Below are 11478 nucleotides of genomic sequence, written 5' to 3'. Positions count from 1 at the left end.
CTCCACTTTACAGAGAAGGGCGGAGAGAAGATGAGCCGACTCAAGTAATTGCTCGGAAAGACGCTCAGGTCCGACCTGGTGGGGCACCCAAAAGACTCGGAGTCCCTGGAACGCGCGCGCACGCGCCCATGCCCGTCCGGGGGCGCGCCCTCGCGGCAAGCCTGCTTCCTCTCAGCCTGGTTCGGCGGGCGAGAGGCGGGTCGGCGGCGCGCGCACCCGGGCGGGGTGGGGCTTGGGGGAGCCGACGTGCCGACGTTGGCGCCGCTGCGGGCGGGTGACGTGTAGGCGCGCGCCTGCCCTGCTCCCTCCCTCCTCGCCGGGGCTGAGCGACTGTCCCGCGGTCGGGAAGTCCTCGCGGACCCCGCTGGGTCAGTGGGAGGGTGCCGGCCATCCCAGCGTGGGGTGCGGACGAGGACGTGGCGGGACAGCTTCCCGCTGGCATCCTCACCTCTGCCTTCCGCTCCCCAGCCGGCGTGGGAAGTAAAGATCAAACTGAAAGGGAGGAAGGCGCGGAGGCAGGAGCTGGCGGAGTGATGGGAAGCCCATGAACCAGGGCCAAAAGGTGAGGAGGTGGAACTGGGAGAAGGGGTGCAGTGGCCTGGGGAAGCCGGTGGCAGGCGGAGCCTCGAGGGCACGCGACGCAATCGGGGTACCCCTCGGGCGATTCTCCTGCCCTGGAGGCAAGCCCAGACCTGTCATCCCTCTCGGGACCGAAGACTTGTCCGTGGTCTCCGATGGTCTTGTCCTACTCCTGAAATTTGTAGATGGGCCTGGGGATCAAAAATGAACCCGAGGCAGATGTTGCCAAGGTGTTAGGCCACAACGTGATGACCAGATGGGTGATTTTTTTTTTCCTGTGCATGGGCTGTGTATTTTAATTAGGTTTTTTTTTTTTTTGGTTACAAAGATATGATAACTTTTTCGCTTTTTTCCGGTGGACTTTGGGAGTGAAATAAGCTTCCTTGTATTTTTTTACTTACACACTGAAAAGACTGGGTAGGGAGTGACCCATAGTGAATTGTGGGTGAATTTAGCAACCGAGGAGTCTAGAATGTTACTTTGAAGTAAGTGTTCTATGTGCGAGTGTGCTACTGAGGTGTTGTGGATACCTGGGCATTTCTTTTAAATAGGCTTTTTGTCATACATTACTTTATCTGAATGCAGTGTGTTCATGTATTTTGCTATTCTCTGGTTTAAAAGAGGCTTCATTTTAGCAGTAGCTAAAAGTTTGGTAAGTGGTATCACATGTGCAGTTCAAACTGGTAATCATATTTTTGTCTTTCTTGCCCTAAGTAAAAGGAGCGTGAATAGGTGTTATCTGCATCACCAGATTTCATATTTCATAGATGGAAATCATTTTTCTGATTTTCGAAGTGTTCTCAAAAATCGAGAATTCAGTTTTTGATTCCTCCCTGGACTGTGCTCCTGTTCATGTATCTTTTATTTTGGTTGTAATAATATTCTTATTTATTTATTTTTGTCTTTTTGCCCTTTCTTGAGCAGCTCCCTTGGCATATGGAGGTTCCCAGGCTAGGGGTCTAATCGGAGCTGTAGCCGCCAGCTTATGCCAGAGCCACAGCAACACCAGATGTGAGCTGCGTCTGCAACCCACCCCACAGCTCACCCCAACACCAGATCCTTAACCCACTGAGCAAAGTCAGGGATAAAACCCACAACCTCATGGTTCCTAGTTGAATTTGTTAACCACTGCGCCACGACGGGAACTCCTATAATAATATTCTTTTTTGTTTTGTTTTGTTTTTTGCCTTTTCTAGGGCTGCTCCGTGGCATATGGAGGTTCCCAGGCTAGAGGTCTAATCAGAGCTGTAGCCACCAGCCCACGCCAGAGCCACAGCAACTCGGGATCCGAGCCGCATCTGCAACCTACACCACAGCTCACGGCAATGCCGGATCCTTAACCCACTGAGCAATGCCAAGGATTGAACCTGAAACCTCATGGTGCCTAGTTGGATTCATTAACCACTGTAGCTCCACGGGAACTCCTATAATAATATTCTCGCGTTAAGAATGGCCCTTAGGGAGTTCCCATTGTGGCTCAGTGGTTAAGGAATCCGACTAGGAACCATGAGGTTGAGGGTTCAAATCCCTGGCCTTGTTCAGTGGGTTAAGGGTCTGGCGTTGCCGTGAGCTGTGGTGTGGGTTGCAGATGCGGCTCCAGTCCCGCGTTGCTGTGGCTCTGGCTTAGGCCAGTGGCTACAGCTCCAATTAGACCCCTAGCCTGGGAACCTCCATATGCTGAGGGAGCGGCTCAAGAAAAGGGCAAAAAAAGGAAAAAAAAAAATGGTCCTTAGAGATGCCAGTTAAGTGTAAGCTAAATATTTTAGTGAATTGTTATTTGAGTGAATTAAATTTTCATTGCTTAACTTTGTGATCCCTGCTGAATAGATTTAGCTTTCAGTTGTCATTCATTTACTCATGTCTTCACATCTACTGGGCATTATGCTAGGCCTAGGGATTTGAGAGATGAAGATGTCTGTACTTACAGAACTTTTGATAGAGAATCCTAACTAGGGTTCCTCTTGGTGCCATGGATTGCTAGTTGACGTAAGCAGTCTTTTTGCAATAAGTTATTGTCAGTGTTTATATGTGATGTTGAAAGAGGAGCAGATCATTTTACTTACTTGAACACCATATCTTGATTTTTGCCTTTGACCAAAAAGATACTTGTATTTTGCTAGTTAAGAGGAGTAAGTTTTCTTTTTGCGAAGTTGGCTTAATTAGCTTAATTATAAAGTTAACAGTTGGAAATCAGTTTCTGCCTGAAAAATAATACTTTGTTTCCAGTTTTACATTGGTCTGATTGATTTATTTTTTAATAACTTGTAATTCATAAGAGGTCTATGCCCAAAGCATATTCATCAGGAAAATGTATAAACTTGTTGATTGAAGTAAATGTGTTGCCCTATAGTACCTTCCATGGGGAGGTAGCCCTTTCAGTACAGAATAGTGCCGATGTAGTATGGCACAGTTTTCAACTTTGAGCAGATATCTACCTGAAACTGAAATCATAGTAAACACATATTTATGGAAAGAAAAAATGCATAATTACAAAGGAGGAGTGAGTAAGGTATCTAGTATGTATTTAGTAAGCATCCGAAGGCAAGCATTATGTGACTATAATCCTACATTGTTCTCTAAAGTTACCTGAAGTAGGGATTGGATCTTATTTCTTGTCTCTTTTGCCTGGTTTAGTACTAGAACATAGCTGACAGACCCATATAGATGTTCATTCATTCAGTATGTTCCATCTCATTTGCCTAGTATTTTGCTTGTAAATGGGCAAGCATGTATGTTTGAGTGAGTTTGCCTGCAGTTTGTCCGTGTCATTTTCCTGCTCTCCATTGACTATGATAATATCTTCTAGATTGTCCTAATTTATTTCTAAAACTATGTCCCTGTGATTCAGAGTTAATAAAATTAAATTCATGTTTGATTATTCTAATTTAATTAGATTATTCTGCTTGAAAAGAGCATTAAAAAGTCATTTTGTAATCCCTCATTTATAAGAAAATTGATACCTCAAAAAGTTACTGATTTTTTTACCATCAGACAAAAATTGGCATCTAAACTAATTTTATTTTTATTCTTCTTCCTGCTACATTCTGCCTCATCATTGTTATTTAAATAGAATCATTCTTGGGGAGCTTTATAAATTAAGGTAGATTCCCATTTTATCTTCCTGGTTTTGGAGTTTTGGGCTAGTTTTCCTTCACTTCCCTCTTCAAAGAAAATTCTTAGGAATTGCATTCATTATCAAAGATTTGAACCGACATGGAAACTTAGGGTGGAATTCGTTAATTAATTAATTGAAAAATGTAATATGTAATAAGTTTACAGGTTACAGTAAGCATTCTCAGGATATGTTTTAGTGAGATAATTGGCAAGAAATATTTATTTATCTTTTTTAGGGCCGCACCTGCACCATATGGAGGTTCCCAGGCTGGGGGTCGAATCAAAGCTGTAGCTGCTGGTCTACACCACAGCCACAGCAGTGCCTGATTTGAGCCGCATCTGCGACCTACACCATAGCTCATGGCAATTCCATATCCTTAACCCACTGAGCAAGACCAGAAATCTGACCTGGGTCCTCAGGGATGCTAGTCAGATTCCTTTCTGCTGAGCCATGACAGGAACTCTGAAATTTTTATATTTGAAGAAGAGAGTTACATCTAGTTGTATAATGACTAAGCCAAAGATTGTCAAATTAATCATAATTTCTGGGGGTGGTGCTGTAAATGTTTGTTTTCATGAGACTGCCCAGCGAGTCCAATATCACCAATTCATATTGTTGAAGAACTTTTACATTAAAGCATATGAATTCAGGAGCCTTTTAATTTTGGAGAATATCTATTCTGTTAAGCCAGAACTTTTTTTTGGGGGGGGGGGGGCTTTTTGCCTTTTCTAGGGCCGCTCCCGCGGCATATGGAGGTTCCCAGGCTAGGGGTGGAATCGAGCTGTAGCCACCTGCCTACGCCTGAGCCACAGCAACGGGGGATCTGAGCCGTGTCTGCAACCTACACCACAGTTCATGACAACGCCATATCTTTAACTGAGCAAGGCCAGGGATAGAACCCTCAACCTCATGGTTCTAGTGGGATTCATTAACCGCTGAGCCACCACGGGAATTCTAGTTAAGCCAGGACTTTGAAAAGAGGAATGTAGTTTATCTCAGAATTATGGAGTAGTTAGGGAGGCAGTTGCTAATGTTTTCCAGTGTTTTTCAAAGACTTGCTAGGTCATTTTCAAATTCAGTGACTAGCAAGTTACTCAGTTGTGTATAGCTAAGAAGCATGGCATATACATTTGATAAAGGAAAACTTGGAGTTCCCATTGTGGCTCAGTGGTTAACGAATCCGACTAAGAACCATGAGGTTGTGGGTTCAATCCCTGGCCTTGCTCAGTGGGTTAAGATCTGGCATTGCCGTGAGCTGTGGTGTAGGTTGCAGACGTGGTTCAGATCCCGTGTTGCTGTGGCTCTGGCGTAGGCTTAGCAGCTACAGCTCTGATTAGACCCCTAGCCTGGGAACCTCCATATGCTGCAGGTGTAGCCCTAGAAAAGACAAAAAAAAAAGAAAAAGAAAAAGAAAACTTATATTCCATATTCCATTCCAAGTGAGGATATCCTTGTTTACTGATGAGGCTTCTACTTGCCTTTGTAGGAAAATTCTTGAAAGTGAATAAAATGCCCAACAGGCTAATCAGATGGAATGATATAAAAATACTAGGAGTTCCCTTGGTGGGCACAGCCAAAAAAAAAAAAAAATGGAGCTCCTTTGTGGCTCAGCAGGGTTAAGGATCCAGTGTTGTCACTGCTGTGGCACAGGTTTAATCCCTGGCTCCAGAGCTTCCACATGCTGCAAGTGTGGGCAAAAATGTTAAATTCTTCCCTTATTTATAAAAAGAAATAACTAAGTCTTCATCTTGATTTTAAAAAACTTTTTTTTTTTTGCAATGCTAATTAAGTGGCTTTTATTGCTGCTGCATAATTCCTACATGTGATTTGGTTCCAGATGTCATTGTAGCTTGTGAAACCTTTTTTTTTTTATTTTATTTTTTATTTTCCCACTGTACAGCAAGGGGGTCAGGTTATCCTTACATGTATACATTACAATTACATTTTTCCCCCAGCCTTTCTTCTGTTGTAACATGAGTATCTAGACAAAGTTCTCAATGCTATTCAGCAGGATCTCCTTGTAAATCTATTCTAAGTTGTGTCTGATGAGCCCAAGTTCCCGATCCCTCCCACTCCCTCCCCCTCCCATCAGGCAGCCACAAGTCTCTTTTCCAAGTCCATGATTTTCTTTTCTGAGGAGATGTTCATTTGTGCTGGATATTAGATTCCAGTTATAAGTGATATCATATGGTATTTGTCTTTGTCTATCTGGCTCATTTCACTCAGTATGAGATTCTCTAGTTCCATCCATGTTGCTGCAAATGGCCTTATGTCATTCTTTTTTATGGCTGAGTAGTATTCCATTGTGTATATATACCACTTCTTCCGAATCCAGTCATCTGTCGATGGACATTTGGGTTGTTTCCATGTCCTGGCTATTGTGAATAGTGCTGCAATGAACATGCGGGTGCACGTGTCTCTTTGAAGTAGAGTTTTGTCCGGATAGATGCCCAAGAGTGGGATTGCGGGGTCATATGGAAGTTCTATGGATAGATTTCTAAGGTATCTCCAAACTGTTCTCCATAGTGGCTGTACCAGTTGACATTCCCACCAACAGTGCAGGAGGGTTCCCTTTTCTCCACAGCCCCTCCAGCACTTGTTATTTGTGGACTTATTAATGATGGCCATTCTGACTGGTGTGAGGTGATATCTCATGGTAGTTTTGATTTGCATTTCTCTTATAACCAGCGATGTTGAGCATTTTTTCATGTGTTTGCTGGCCATCTGTATATCTTCTTTGGAGAACAGTCTATTCAGGTCTTTTGCCCATTTTTCCATTGATTGATTGGCCTTTTTGCTGTTGGGTTGTATAAGTTGTTTATATATTCTAGAGATTAAGCCCTTGTCGGTTGCATCATTTGAAACTGTTTTCTCCCATTCTGAAAGTTGTCTTTTTGTTTTCTTTTGGGTTTCCTTTGCTGTGCAAAAGCTTTTCAGTTTGATGAGGTCCCATGGGTTTATTTTTGCTCTAATTTCTATTGCTTTGGGAGGGCATATGGAGGTTCCCAGGCTAGGGGTTGAGTTGGAGCTGCAGCCACCGGCCTACGCCAGAGCCACAGCAACGTGGGATCCGAGTCGCATCTGCAACCTACACCACAGCTCACGGCAACGCCTGATCGTTAACCCACTGAGCAAGGGCAGGGACTGAACCCGCAACCTCATGGTTCCTAGTCGGATTCGTTAACCACTGCGCCACGACAGGAACTCCTGATTTTAAAAACTTAATTATAAAGTTATACATAAATTATTTATAAGATATTAATATGAGCACAGTACTCAGTTTGCAGAAATAATTTCAGTGCATCTTTCCCCAGTGTGCTGCTGTTCAAGAGTGCCTTTATAGACCATTTCCATCTACTTTCTCTGTAAAGGCTAGTATTCCTCCATCTTCTGCTATCTTGTCTTAGTCTTGCGGAAGTCAGTTGTGGTTCCTGCCTCCTTCCCGACCACAAATAAAAATAATCTAAGTCAAATAGATTTGATTGAATTACCTGGATTTCGCCACTTTTCTCTAAATCACTGCCAGTACTTCAATTCAGGAATCCACTGTCTCTTCTTTATCTCTTCTCTTGGATTACTGTAACAACCTCCTGGTTGGTATCATTCTGCTTCAGGTCTAATCTTCCTGTGGTCCATCCCCTTCACTGCAGTTATAGTAATCCTTATCAAACACAGCCCAAGTCAGAAACTCTTTGGGAAATTTCTTTTACTATCAGAACAATTTTTTTAATTACTAATTTTTTTATATTACTCAATGAATTTATTGCATTTATAGTTGTACAATGATCATCACAACCCAATTTTATAGCATTTCCATCCCAAACCCCCAGCGCATCCCTCCACCCCCCAACTTGTCTCCTTTACTATTAGAACAGTTGCTGAATAACATGGCTTATAAAGCCATCCATGTCCTGGTTCCTATCTGTCCAGCTCATTTGTCACGTTACATAATTCTTGACGATGATGTTCCAGTCTCTTCAGTTCCTTGAATGTGAAATGTTCCACCCCTAAGCTGGAATATGTTGTCCTTTTTACCTGACTTATTCTTCATCCTTGAAGCCTCAAGTAAAAAAGCTGCTTTTCCTTCCCAACCCCCTTTCTTGGTAGGCTAGTTGCACCTGTTTTGTGCTCTAATAACACTCATTACTGCCCTCCCTTCTTTTTGGCGTCACCTGTGGCATATGGAAGTTCCTGGGCCAGGGATTAAACCTGCACTACAGCAGCGACCCAAGCTGCTGCAGTGACAATGCTGGATTCTTAAGGCACTGTGCCACGAGAGAACTCTTTGCCCTCTTTTATAGCAGTCTTCTTTTGTATTGAGATGGCTTATTGGCTTGTTTTTCCCACCAGACTGTGAGCTTTACTAGGGCAAGTACCAGATTGATTTTGCTCACTATAGTCACCCAGTCTGGGGTCAAGCATGTAGGGGAAATACTACTTAAGAAATACCAGTTCAATAAGTGAAAGTTATTCCTACATTGTTCTACCATGATTTTCCTGCTGAGCCTTCTCCTACCCTAGGGTTTCTAATAACTACTAACTCCTCTTTTACCCTTGCTTTTGCTTTTCTGCTCTATTAACTTGAGATTTGAAAAAGCTTACGCAAATACTTAGAATTAAATTTTGCATATGTATATTATTAGTTCTTTGAGAAGAACGGCATCATGAATTGAGTAAATCACATTAGATTTTGATTTCTTTTGTGTTTGAGTAAATTTACTTGTTTGTAAAACCTGTTATGTCTTCTAATGATTTGAAATAAATTAATCAAATCATTAATTTCTATGAAAAAATATTTTTTAGGTATTGAAATAAAGATGATAATCAGCTTAAAAAAATAAACGTGTAGGAATCCAGATCTGTACATACTGCCTTTTTTTGTGTGTGGAAGCTTTGGCCTCCCTTTATCCTTCCTGTCAGACCAGCCAGCCATTATACAAATAGTTACTGAGAACATACTATGCCCCAGGCACTGTTTTAGGTGATGTAGATACTGCAGTGAACAAAACGAAGTTCCCACACTCCTGGGACTCTTATTCTATTGGAGGAACCTGACAATAGACACAGAAAATATGTGTCATGTTGTTAAGTGCCTTGAAGTAAAGTGGATCGGGTGGAAGAGAAGGATGAAGGGAAGGGTGTGGTTTTATACAGGGTGGTCAGGGAAGGTTTCTATGGTAGAGACGTTGGAGCAACGACTTGAAGGAAGTGAAGGAGCTACCTATGTGGCATCTGGGAAGGAGGGATCTGTTTTGTGTAGGCCAGTGTGGCTGCCTACAAATGAGCATGGAGGAGAGTTATAGGGGATTGAATCAAAACATAGGAGAAAACCAGGTGCCTTGAGGTTTTTGAAGTTAGCTCAGAGATATGGGAAACTTTTGGGGGGCATTGTGCAGAGGAGAGCCACAATGTTATTTGCTTTAGAAAAGAATCATTCTTTTTTTTTTTTTGTCTTTTTGCTATTTCTTGGGCCGCTCCTGCGGCATATGGAGATTCCCAGGCTAGGGGTCGAATCGGAGCTGCAGCCACTGGCCTACGCCAGAGCCACAGCAACGCAGGATCCGAGCCGCGTCTGCAACCTACACCATAGCTCATGGCAGCGCCAGATCGTTAACCCACTGAGCAAGGGCAGGGACTGAACCCGTAACCTCATGGTTCCTAGTCTGATTCGTTAACCACTGCGCCACGACGGGAACTCCAAGAATCATTCTTGTTTATATGTGGAAACTACATTTTTAGGGAATAAGGGTGAAAATAAGGAGACTGGATAGGTCACGTCAATCAACTGGGAAGAGACGGCAATGATGAGGAGTGGTCAGGTCCTGGATGTATCTTGAAGGTAGAGTTGGGAGACGTTGTCGATGAATTGGATGGTAGAGCATAACTCCAAGTTTTTTTTGGCCTGAGCTGCAGTCAGAGTCGAGATGTGATGTATTAAAGTGAGGTAGACTGCAGAAGGAGGTTTGAAGTAAGAGATTAATTTTGACATTTTTAAGTTTGAGCTAGCTATTAGACATCTGAGTGGAGTTATGGAAGAGGCAGTGGGTATCCAAATCTAGAGTATAGGTGAAATGTGCAGAATGGAGATAAGAATTTGGTGTTGGTTAGATTTTAAGTGATACTTAAAGCTTTGAAAGTGAATGGAAAGTGCCAGTAATGTAGGAGAAAAACCAATAGAGATTGTTGTCCTAGATGGCAAGTAAAACTACTGTCTAGAAGGGCTGGATCAATAACCCCTAAAGGAGATCAAATAAAGACTGCGAAGTAACAGTTTGGCAAGGTTGAGGTTATTTGTGACTTTCATAGCTCTTTTGGTGAAATAGTGGAGGTGAAGGCCTGATTCAACTGGAGTTTTTGCTAGAGATAGGGATCAGACAACTGAGGTGTTAATTGAAGAGGGCTGTGGGATCAGCAGAGGTTTTTAAATATGGGAAATGCTATAGCATATTTTTAGGTTTTGGAAATCATCTTACTAGAGAAGAATATGTTAGTAATAAGGAAAGAAGGGACAGTTCTACTCCAGCAACTTTATCACTATATCCCCACTTAATAAAATATTCTTGAATGAATGAGTGATTGGATAAAAATATTTTTACCAGATGCGGTATTCTTTTTCTTTTTCTTTTCTTTTTTTTTAATCAGTGCTGAATAAGAAAGTGAGATAAAGAACACTTCAGTTAACACCTTTTTCAGACCAGTTTGGGGGTTGATTAGGTTTCAGCCTTCCTTGGTTAGAGTAATTACCATCTTGAAGTTTACTTTTTCACTCTGGTGAATCAGGTGTTTCTCAAGTCTTTGCAGCTGCCTTTACAGATGGTCTGTTAATGTGTGTCATCATTATGGACTGGTTTAATCTTTGCGTTCATTTTTTCCATTTTAACTTTTAAAAAGTTGATACTCATTTCAAAAATTTAGAGACCTCTTAATAGCTGTTACCCTTGACTTAAGAAGATACAGTGTTTAACAGAAGAGTGATGGAAGACAGATTTTTGAATATTCAGAGTAGGGTTGACAAGTAAAATACAGGATCCAGAGTTAAATTTGGATTTCAGGTGAACAAGTAATTTTTTTTTTTTTTTTTTGGCCGTGCCTGTGGCATGTGGAAGTTCCTGGGCCAGGGATTGAACTTGCTGCAGTGACAACTTCAGATCCTTAAACAGCTGCGCCACAAGAGAACTCTAACAAGTATTTTTTTTTTTAGCTTAAGTGTATGCCATTTAAGTATGTTCCAAATGTGCATGGGACATATTATACTAAAAATTTATTTGTTGTTTACTGGAAATTTCAGATTTAACACTGCATTCTGTAGTTTTAGTCTGCTAATCTGACGACTGTATTTTAGAGAAAAGGATTGTATGATTCTTAGTCTAAGAATCTAAACACAAAGGTATCAAGTTTGGGTCTCTTGAAAATATAATCTTCATGGTATAGTCATACATAACTCTGATGATCAAGAAGAGTGAGGCATCTTAAGAAACTGATGTTGCTGTGCCTGAATATTTTTAAAAATATCAGTTGAATATAGAGAAAGAGTATACAAACCAAGGACAAATAAAAGAAAATAGAATTTGTAAAACCTGTGATCCATCTCCTTGAAGAAACATTAAGGTTAGCAAAAACAATTTTTAAGCTACATTAACGGTGTGTTTCTTGGGGCAATTGCTAGCATGTTAAAAGAGAAAATAGATTTATTTAACTATTTTATCTGCTGCTTTTATGCTAAGGAGAATGGAGAATGGACTCTGGATTGAAAATGGCAGAATAGATTGAGCTAAATGGAATTG

The 11478-nt window shown here is 41.7% G+C and overlaps 1 protein-coding gene across 4 annotated transcripts in view; it reads left to right on the top strand.

Annotated features, from left to right (window-relative positions):
• The first annotated feature begins 287 nt into the window (after window positions 1–287).
• ASCC3 (activating signal cointegrator 1 complex subunit 3) overlaps window positions 288–11478 on the top strand; it is a 330962-nt gene continuing 319771 nt past the window's right edge. For 2 of the 4 annotated variants that reach the window (XM_047761607.1, XM_047761616.1), the window contains exon 1: window positions 288–562. The gene's annotated coding sequence lies outside the window, so the exon portion shown is untranslated. The remainder of the gene's footprint in view (window positions 563–11478) is intronic. The other 2 variants (XM_047761598.1, XM_047761591.1) reach the window with 1 other exon arrangement.

Source organism: Phacochoerus africanus, chromosome 2, assembly GCF_016906955.1.
Source record: "Phacochoerus africanus isolate WHEZ1 chromosome 2, ROS_Pafr_v1, whole genome shotgun sequence".
NCBI lineage: Eukaryota > Metazoa > Chordata > Mammalia > Artiodactyla > Suidae > Phacochoerus > Phacochoerus africanus.
This window is presented reverse-complemented; position numbering and strand designations above follow the sequence as displayed.